We start from the raw sequence: 10,703 nt of genomic DNA on the forward strand, positions 1-10,703 counted from the left end.
AGTTTGCGTTCTTGACAGACAATCCCTGTCAATTGTTTTGGATGACTTACAGCTTTAAAGAAAAATAAAATCCCGAAAAAGTTAATAAGAACAGTGCCATCCTCACTTCCACAAAAACTGCCTGCTTGTGCAATTCTCAAGTATTAACTTCTACTTAAGTCTCTGAGGATTTCTTTATTATGTAGAAAACCTCTCCGGGACATTTCGATAATGTTAAGACTTGTATTGAAAAAAGTCTCTTGTTTTCTTGCGCTATTCTTTAGCATCTAAGCTAGCGAATATCATCTAAAGTAGTGTTATACTATCTGAGGCCTGTAAAAGCCCTCAAAGGCTGTTCCTAAAAGCTGCTTTCACATTATAATATGAAAAAAATGATAAAACATTAGGGAAATAGCCCTATGTGTTGCATAAATACATTTTATTTATGTAAATTAAACTACAGTCTAAATTTTGGTCTGCTTCCATCTGTTTTTTTAAAGAAGAACTGCTGGCATATTATATAACAATTTAGTATGATTGGACTGCTAAACTTCTCTGTTTAAACTACATGTAGCTATACCAAGTAGGGAAACTCCTTTACTAATATAATATAATATAATACTAATATAATATAATATAATTTACTAATATAAAGATACCCTGGACGGTATCTCTTTACTCTCCTACCATCGGGTAGGAGATATAGGAGTATAGCCAGCCGTACCAACAGGCTGAAGAACAGCTTTTATCCGTGGGCTGTTAGGCTTTTGAATGGGATGTAATCTTATGCAGAGTTGGCTTGGGAGGCCGGTGTGTGGTGTAGTTGGTTCACATAGTGTGGTAGGATGGAGGGTTTGTTGTCACTGTGTGTTGGGGGGAGAGAGCACAGGGGGAGGCTCAGCTAATCTCAATGTACACATGTTGTACTTTGACAATAAAGGTTTATTTTTATTTATTTATTTATTGATACAATACTGCTATGTCAAGGTCTTTATTAATAGGTCCAGGTCTTTACTGAAACAGAGTTAGAATCTTTCACTTCCACTTCCTACAAAGGTAACCAATGTGATTTCTCTATAGATTGTTAGGGGGGGAAATGAAAGTTCTCTTGAGAAATTTAGATTGTCTCTAAGTTCACTCCACTCACAAATTAACTTCATGGAATGAATGAATGAATGAATGAATGAATGAATGAATGAATGAATGTTTGCTTCAGATTGTGCTTGGCTGCTGGTGACTTCATGGAATGTTTCTTGAAAATGAATGAATGAATGTTTGCTTCAGATTGTGCTTGGCTGCTGGTGACTTCATTGAAACATCCTTACAGCTTTTCTGATGCTTTCTCAATTTTTCAGGATATTTTACTTTATTTCAAACATTTTTGATGGTCACGCATCTTAAACCTGGATGGCTAACCACAATCAAACCATATAATGTATTTAAAAAAAAACACCACATTCTAATCAGGCACCAAAACAATTTCATATCAGCTGTACATGTCCTCGGTTCAACTCACTTCCTGTCCCAGAACCTGAAAGAACAGCCAAGTCTTCACAACCTTCTGGGAGGCCAAGAAGGTGGAATATTATTTGATAGAGGGGAACCAGAGTAGGGTGTGATGTACCTGCAGTATCAGAGGGTGAGAATTTTGCCAACTCAAAGCTTTCAGAGAAAGAGATTTAGATTAACAGATTGCTGTCCCAAGATAGAATGGTGGGGGGGGGGGGGAAGAGGTTCAGGGCAGCCGTACTCTAATCTCTCAGGATATATCTAGAAGATTAAAACGTTATAGCTTTAATTTGACAAAATTCTCTCTATTACATACAAACAAACAAAGGATTGAACTTGGTTGGATCTCACTGTCTTGCCTCTCGGCTTGGGTTCGACATGTGGTCACTCTACAGCGGGATGGGCAGATACACTCTGAGACAAGAAACACTCCCTATAGCTCTGGGAATCTGGAAATCTTCGATCTTGACCCTGCTTAAGTTTCCAGCCCAAGCCAAGAATAATTAAGGTGCTGCCACCTGCTGAGCCTCACCCCCCCACACCCGACATATGCATATTCCTAGGAAATGGGGAATTTTGTCAGGCAGGTTTTTAGCTATCAGATTTTGCTGGGATTGTGGCTGGCTGGCCTTATAGCACTTTCAGCCAGGTCCCGATTGCTGCTGTCCTAAACTGTTGCAAGAACTTTCATGTCCCACAGTCTTCAGATCTTTGGCTGAGGGAAGTCCATTACTAGCTCCCAGATGGCTGTTGAATGCCAGCATTTCTAGAAAAAAAATGGCATAGCTGCAAGGCCCCTGCCCCGTTCAGTTTTTGGCTGAATGTGCATCTGAATTCCATGCTCATTTTTTAAATGCTGCCATTCACTCATTACACCTTGCACCTCGACATATTCATACAGTAACAAAATTCAAGAAGTTAACAAAACTCGTTCAGATCTGTACTTCTATATTGAAAGGTAAGATGCAATTTTGTAAGTTAGATTGACTTAGAGTTAAATTTGGATTTTTAATACCCTGCTCCCTCTTTCCAGAAAGTATTTTTAAGACCGTGCTGACATAATGAGTACATGGCTATTAATCAATACTTTGTATACTGTATTATTTCACACGGATTTCTGTTGTCAGGTAAACCCAAAGTGCCTTTTTTGTCATTTTCTTCCTGAGGTTGGTCTGAAATAATGGATTCACGGCAAAAGAATTTAGTACTTCACAAGCAGGTAAAAGACAAAGGTGTCTCAAGAGAGTGACCTAATTGGAGGCATACATTTTTTGAAGAAACTCAATAAAGCAAGTTCTCTTCTATAATAAGATGCTTGATAGGATTTTAATATTTAATATTCATTCATTAACTATAGAATTAATTATAATCAATGAATTATTTAACATTTTATTTTATTTCTAGTTACCTGATGTTAAGCCATATGCATGGGAAATTTCCTGACAGAACAATTAACCAGTGGAACAACTTGCCTCCAGAAGTTGTGAATGCTCCAACACTGGATGTTTTTAAGAAGAGACTGGACAGCCATTTTTCTGAAATGGTATAGGATTTTCTGCCTGAGCAGGGGGTTGAACTAGATGACCTCCAAGGTCCCTTCCAACTCTATTATTCTATTCTATTCTGTTCTGTTCTATTGTATTTCTATTCTTACAAATGCCACAATACCCACCAGTTTAACAATGAAATAATTTTCAGAGAATCTTAACAGATTTTTAAAAGCCAAATATCCTTTAAAGTATGATATTAAAAAATTGAATATATTATTATTGATATTGGTTGCTTTTTCTTTTGTAAAAACTGAGGTTCCTCTGTGTCTTTTAATTCAGTGGGCCCCATGGGTAAAACTAATGAAGAAATGGGTAGGTTATATTTGTCTGTCTGTTTGTTTCTATATTATTTTTACAATAACACAAGGCTGTGAAGCTATTCCAGCACACCTTTTCCCCCTCCTATTTTCCCGACCTCAACAATCCTGCAAGGCGAGTTGGACTGAGAAAGAGTGACTGCCCAAGGTCACCCAAGTAGTGTTCATGGCTAAGGTGAGACCTGAATTCACAGTCTCCCAGTTTCTAGCCTGGTGCCTTAACTCCTAGACCAGGGGTAGGCGTCTCAGGGGGCTGGGAGTGGGAGGCACTGTTTTACGGTGGTTCTCCTCCTATCTCCTGGGCCGCTCGCAGTTGGTGTTGACGGGAGGGCAGAGATCCACCCCGAGGTGTGGAGTTCCTCAGGGGTCGGTTCTCTCCTGTTCAACATCTATATGAAGCTGCTGGGCGAGGTCATTCGTGGTTTCGGGGTGGGGTATCATCAGTACGCTGATTACCCAACTTTTTTTCTCCACCCCGAACCAACCCAGCGATGCCCTTGCCGTGATGTCCCGTTGCCTGGAGGCGGTCCAGGTCTGGATGGGGAGAAACAGGCTTTGTCTCAATCCTGCCAAGACTGAGTGGCTGTGCATATCGGCATCTTGGGCTAACCAGACCATTCCACCTTTAACGATGGGGGGTGAGGTGTTACCCCCCCCCGTTGATAGGGCTCGCAACTTGGGCATCCTCCTGGACTCACGGCTCAATTTGAAGATCATATAGGAGCCGTGACCAGGGGGGCTTTTGCCCAGGTTCGCCTGGTGCGCCAGTTGCGACCCTACCTGGACTGAGATGCCCTATGCACAGTCACTCATGCGCTCGTGACCTCCCGTTTAGACTACTGCAACGCTCTCTACATGGGGCTGCCCTTGAGGACCACTCGGAGGCTTCAACTGGTGCAGAATGCGGCCGCGCGAGTTGTGATGGGGGTTTCCCGATACTCCCATGTAACACCTCTACTCCGCGAGCTGCATTGGCTTCCGGTTGCCCTCCGGGTGAGATTCAAGGTGCTGGTGATGACCTATAAAGCCCTGAATGGCTTGGGTCCGTGATATCTGAGCGTCCAGTGCGCTCACACAGGGAGGGTCTTCTCAGGGTGCCGCCGGTAAAAGATTGACGGCGGATAACACCCAAGGGGAGGGCCTTCTCTGTGGGTGCGCCTGCCCTCTGGAACCAGCTGCCCGTGGAGCTCAGGACTGCCCCTGACCTGCGTTCATTCCGCCGGGACCTGAAGACTTGGCTCTTTGAGCTCTCCGGCCTAGGCTGAGAATTTTTAACTGGGGTTTTTATTTTCAGGGATAATGTAATCTTTTTAATTGTTTTTTAACTTTTGTATTTGTATTGGTGTGATTTTAAAATGCCCTGTAAACCGTCCTGAGTCCTTCGGGAAAGGGCGGTATATAAATCTAATAAAATTAAATTAATTAAATTAAATTTATGACTCCTGAACTTCAACTCCCAGAATTCCTGAGCCAGCCATGCTGGCTCAGGAATTCTGGGAGTTGAAGTCCAGGAGTCATAATAGAGCCAAGGTTGCCTACCCCTGTCCTAGATCAAACTGGCTTTGGTTATCTCCCCCTGTATTACTTTTCTTGAGTACTCTCAGTTTGTGGCACCACGTTTATTTTTCACTCCAACAAACAGAATACAAAATTTCCCCAAAATGGGGAAAGGGACTGTCGGCCTCTAAACTTCTTTGTAACAGCTGGAGAACAGCAAAATTGGTTGCCAGTCAATTGATTGGAATATTCCCAATTGTGCCCTGCTAGTGGAAGCAAGTGTGATAAATAGAGGAAGCAATAGCTTAGTCATCCCTGTTGAGCAAACATGACCAAACTGTTTGTGAATCACATTAATAAGTGGTTATGATTTAATCAAACATAATAAAACAATCCTTCATCAGAGTAATACATTATTTTTATAATGAGCTTTGTAAATCTTAGTCTATTTGCTGAATATATTTTGCTGTTTCAAAATGATATAAGCTCAATCTTTTTTTTTCTTATGGTTATTAAATCTCACCAAGCAAGATAACTAAAAGTTATGAAAGATTCCAGATTTCATTTAAAATTAAAGGACCTAGTTTAATACGGGGTAAAATTCTTAAATACAGTGTGTATAGTGTAGTGGGAAGAATAACACACAGCGTGACGTCATCAGTGAAGGGCCCATACCAATAGCCCAAAACTGACTGGTGCTAGAAAAGCTGAAGCTCAGAATAATCTTGGATTTAGTAAAAAAAATGCTTATTTAGATATGTTAAAAATGAAAGGAGGGATAAATCAGCCTCTCAGTGAACATGAAAAATACTAATAGGTAATAAGGAAAAAAAGGGACGCGGTGGCTCAGTGGGTTAGGACGCTGAGCTTGTCGATCAGAAGGTCGGCAGTTTGGCGGGTCGAATCCCGAGTGCCGCGTAACAGAGTGAGCGCCTGTTACTTGTCCCAGCTTCTGCCAACCTAGCAGTTCGAAAGCACGTAAAAATGCAAGTAGAAAAATAGGGAACACTACGGTGGGAAGGTAACAGCGTTCCATGCGCCTTTGGCATCTAGTCATGCCGGCCACATGACCACGGATTCGTCCTCGGACAAGCGCTGGCTCTTCGGCTTTGAAACGGAGATGAGCACCGGCCCCTAGAGTTGGAAACGACTAGCATGCATGTGTGGGGGAACCTTTACCTTTAATAAGGAAAATGCAAAGTTAATCTATTTTTTTTTAGTTTAGTCTTTTCCATCAAGAAAATATATATTTCATTAGATAATGGTGATGAGGAGATGCAGGAATGAAACTGGAGGGTGATGGAACATGGCCTGGGAATAAAATCTCCAGGGATGGATGAGATAAATTCTAGAGTACTAAAGAAACTCAGTAGTTTGGCTGAACTACTATCTATTACACTTGAGAAATCCTGGAGAATTGGTTAAGTGCCAGATGGCTGAGGAACAAAAGTGGGGTGGGGTGAGTGATCTACAGAAATGATGTGAATATCTGGGAAAAGGCTAGAAATCAAAATATAAGCACATTGAAAACAATGTGATAATTATCAGAGATAAAGATGGGTTCATCAAGAAAAATCTTCTGAGATTAATCTTAACTTATTTTTTAATTGGATAACTGCCTGAAAGATTGTGGGAATGTGTAAACATAATATATCGCAGCAAAATACTTGTCAGAGTACCCGAAGACATTCTAATTAGTAAATTAGTTAAATATAGGCTGGATGGCAAGATAGTTAACTGAATATATAGCCAGCTTGAAAATAATATTCAGAGAGCATTCATCAATATCAATTGAAGAGAGATACCAAATGGGCTGTCAGAAAACTTTTAGTCTTTAATATTTTTACTAATAGCTTGGGTGAAGAGGTGAAGAGATGGAGTATCAGATCATTTGCCGATGAGACACAGTTGGGTAGTATAACTAATACCTGAAAAAGGCAGAGAGATAGAGCTAACAAACGAATACAGTGCTGCTTATTAGTATACAAGCTTAATGCAAGGTATATTACAGCAATTCTAATTGTGTGTGTTTGTGTGTGTGCACGTATTTGTCTATGTGGGTGGGTGGTGCGTGTAATGTACATAGGTACACTAACAAAATCTACTAACATTTGTTAACTAAATAACAAAGTGTACGTTCTAACAGAATTATAACTAAATGATTCAGACTTGTTTACTTTGCAGTACAAAACACAGTAGCTTCTAGTTTCTTTCTTCCTCCCGCACATCATAATCTACAGGCTTAGCAATCTTAACAACTTTTTCTGTCTACCTGATTCAAACTGAATCCAAGTTTGCTATTCTCTGGCCTTCTTAAGTCCCTCTTGCCTAGTTCCTATCAACATGCAGGAAGTTGTAGTAGCAAGAAAGCAGAATTAAAATCCATTAGCCCCTTTACTCTTTCTTCATTTTCTGCTAGAATATTTTATTCTCACTAAGAATTAGTCATCGTAATTGTAATGTAATGGGTCCAACGCAAGGAAGAGACGCCAGCCGGAGTACATGTTCAGCTCTTTATTGTGTGGGGGGGTGCGTACTGGAGAACAAGGGCTACCTGGCCTCCTTATATACCTGGCCCGGTAGGCGGCCAGCCAATGGGGTTGGCCCTAGGTTTCCCGCCGAAACTAGGTTTCCCGCCAAAACCGTCCAGGCCAACACCCACTAGTGGCTGTTGCTATGCAGATGCCTGCAACTGGATACATAACAAAGTTTGCTATTCTCTGGCCTTCTTAAGTCCCTCTTGCCTAGTTTTGCAGCACCTAAACCACCTGTTGATTGTTCTGCCACTGTTTATAGTCCAGGATTGTGTATTCCTTTCTGCCATTTCTCTTTACAGATTTCTTCTGGCCTCAGCTACCTCAGGCTTCATCCTGGTTTCCTTGACTGAATGCCCACAATTAGGCCCAAGAATTATGTTGCTAAGTCAGACATTTGTTAAGTGAGTTTTGCCCCATGTTACGGCTTGTCTTGCAGTTGTTAAGTGAATCGCTACAGTTGTTGAGTTATTGACCCTTTTTGTTAAGTGAATCTGGCTTCCCCATTGACCCTGCTTGTCAGAAAGGTTGCAAAAGGGGATCACATGATCTTTGGGACACCTTCATAAATATGAACTGGTTTTTAAGCAACTGAATTTTGATTGCATGGCGACAGGGAAACTGCAACGGTCATTAGTGTAAAAAATGGTCATAAGTTGCTTTTTTCGGTGCCATTGTAACTTTGAATGGTCACTACATGAGCTGTTGCAAGTCAAGGACAACCTGTATCTAGTTCCTGCTCTCTTTTCTACTCCACATCTCGTCTAATCACCTCTCACTCCAGCAGCAACTCCTGCCACATTTAGACCACCAGACCACCAACCCTTGTTCACCTGCTCTGGTTTCTTCTATATCTGTTTTTGATTTAAAAGGTTTTACAATACATTTTGACTTTAATCCCCCCCTCCCCCACCCCTATCCAACCCTCCCTCTCCCTCTCCCCCACTCCCTCCTCCCCCCCCCCGACTTCCCAGAGCTAAATACAGGGCATAAAATCAAAAAACAAACATAAACACCCCTATGTTATCAACAATAAACTATAAATTCTATCTCTTTCTAGCTCATATAAAATGAGTACAAACAATATTAATATTACAAATAAAGTAAAAAAGAAAAAGAGGAAAACAGAAAAAGAGCTTTACTCAAAATAAATTTTCTTAATCCCAGTCCTTATTCATATTAATTTCAAAAAAAAAGAAAAGAAAAAAAACTTTCAACTGCTATTTGCATTCTCCCACCTTTCTCTAATTTCCAAACAAATTCTCAGTTACGCGCCAAAAGCGCCTATCTCTGTTAATCTTAATAATCTCCGACCAAACTAAACTATAATCAAAAATAATTCTTGACTTCCGGTGGCGACGCAACGTCGAAAGACAGCCGTTTTCGGGCTGCCCGCTCCGCAGCTGTGTTTTTCCATCGTAAACAGCGCCGATCAGCTGTTTAGATGGATTTGAAGCCCCCTCCTCGGGAGAAGAGGAGGGGGTGAGGCCCCAAGTAGGGGTTGAGCTCTCCGGGGCCGCCTGAGCTGAGAGCTTGGGCGGCTGAAGGATGAGCCCCCCCCGAAGCCTGGGTTGCTCCGAGCTGCGCAGCGCCTCTGCTCTGGGATTTTTGGAGCAGAGCCAGGCGTTAGCAACCACCCCTGCCAAAAGGAAATACTTTTGATTATCAAGATGCAGGCAGAGCGGTACAGGAGGTCAAGGTGAAGTGGACTCTTTATTTTTACTCTCTAGCTCAATGGATTTTATAGCTTTAAAGTGAAAGTGCGTAATAAGTGAAAGTGGGGGAAGATGGTGGCTAAAACTTCTAAAGCTCTTCGGAATGCAGGGTCTTCCCTGGTGCAAGAGACCTCATTGCAAGCTTTGTTTCCTCCTGCATCTCCCCCGGTATTGACGCTTAAGGATTTACAAGACGCTTTTGGAAAGCATGCACAATTGATGTCTGATATGATGGATGAAAAGTTGAAAAAGCTGGAGCAGAAAATGGAGGAGAAAATGGAGAAATTGGAGAAGAAGATGGAAGAGAAGCTGAGAGCAATGAGGGTGGACATTTTGTCTAAGGTTGAATCCGTAGCTGAATGTGTGCTACAGCTGGATATAAAAGTGGAGGATCTCAGTCAAAAGAATTCTATATTAGAAGCAAAGGTATTAGAAAATGAAAATATAAGGGATAAAATGGACGAAGAATTGAGCCTTGTTCAGTATAATCAGATGCAGTATGCTATTAGAATTAGGGGTTTAAAGGAGAATGGTAAAGAAGATTTAAAGCAGCTGATTTCTGAGGCTCTGGAAGGGGTACTGGGCCAGTCAGCATCTGAAATTGAGGAAAATATGGACAAAGTTTTTCGTGTAAATTCATGGATTGCAAGACAGAGGAAGTTACCCAGAGATGTGGTGGTCTATTTTACAAAGAGAGTAATTAGAGATGAAGTCATTCAAGATGCTTATGATACTAATTTGGTAGTGGCTGAGCAAGAAGTTTTGGTTTTAAAAGAGATCCCTCCGAAGATCCTAAGGAGAAGGAAAGATTTTGCATTTCTAGTACAGGAACTTAAGAAACGTGATATTAAGTTTAGATGGGAGATTCCAGTTGGATTGGTGGCGACGTACGAAGGTAAAAGACATCGTTTGGTTACTGTGGCTCAGGCACGTGATTTTTATAGTAATGTGTTAAAAGCAACCCCCCTATCATTTTTGGAAGCTGCAAAAGGATACGGTGTGGGAAAGCTTCAAGATGTTGCAGATAGACAGACAGAGGACAATGGTGTTGGAGGGGATCAAGTCACAGTTTCATCGGTTGCTGCAGGAGGCCAGAAGGTGACGCGTGCCGCCCTAAGAAGAGCGAGACGAGAGCAAGAGCAAGACCAGCAGAAAGTTATGGAATCTTCAAAGTGTGCTTACAGTGAAGATGTGGGAGGAGAGCGGTCTAAAGAAGTTTTGGGGGTCATGACAGAGGTGCTCCAAAAGTTTTGGGGCGTTAAGATTGCTGATTAAATTTTTAGATTAGAATGTCAATGGAGTAAAATTATTATAGAGGAGAAAGAAAGTTTTTTTTTAAATATTTTACACAATTTAAGATTGATGTTATTTGCTTGCTAGAAAAGTATATTAGGGTTATGGACTTAAAGTATGTGTTGAACTAAGAATGGGTATGTAAGCTCCTAATTAACAACAAGTTGTTTTAGAGATTGCCTAAATCCTTTTTTTATATACTCTTTTTACTTGAACTTTTATTTGAACTTAAGGATGATTTGGAACTGCGAGACATTTGGCGTGATACATGCAAGTTCTATATCTGTTTTAAAACCTACATACCAGCTT

The sequence above is a fragment of the Vipera ursinii genome (genome assembly GCF_947247035.1).
Source record: "Vipera ursinii genome assembly, chromosome: 1".
Taxonomy (NCBI): Eukaryota; Metazoa; Chordata; class Lepidosauria; order Squamata; family Viperidae; genus Vipera; species Vipera ursinii.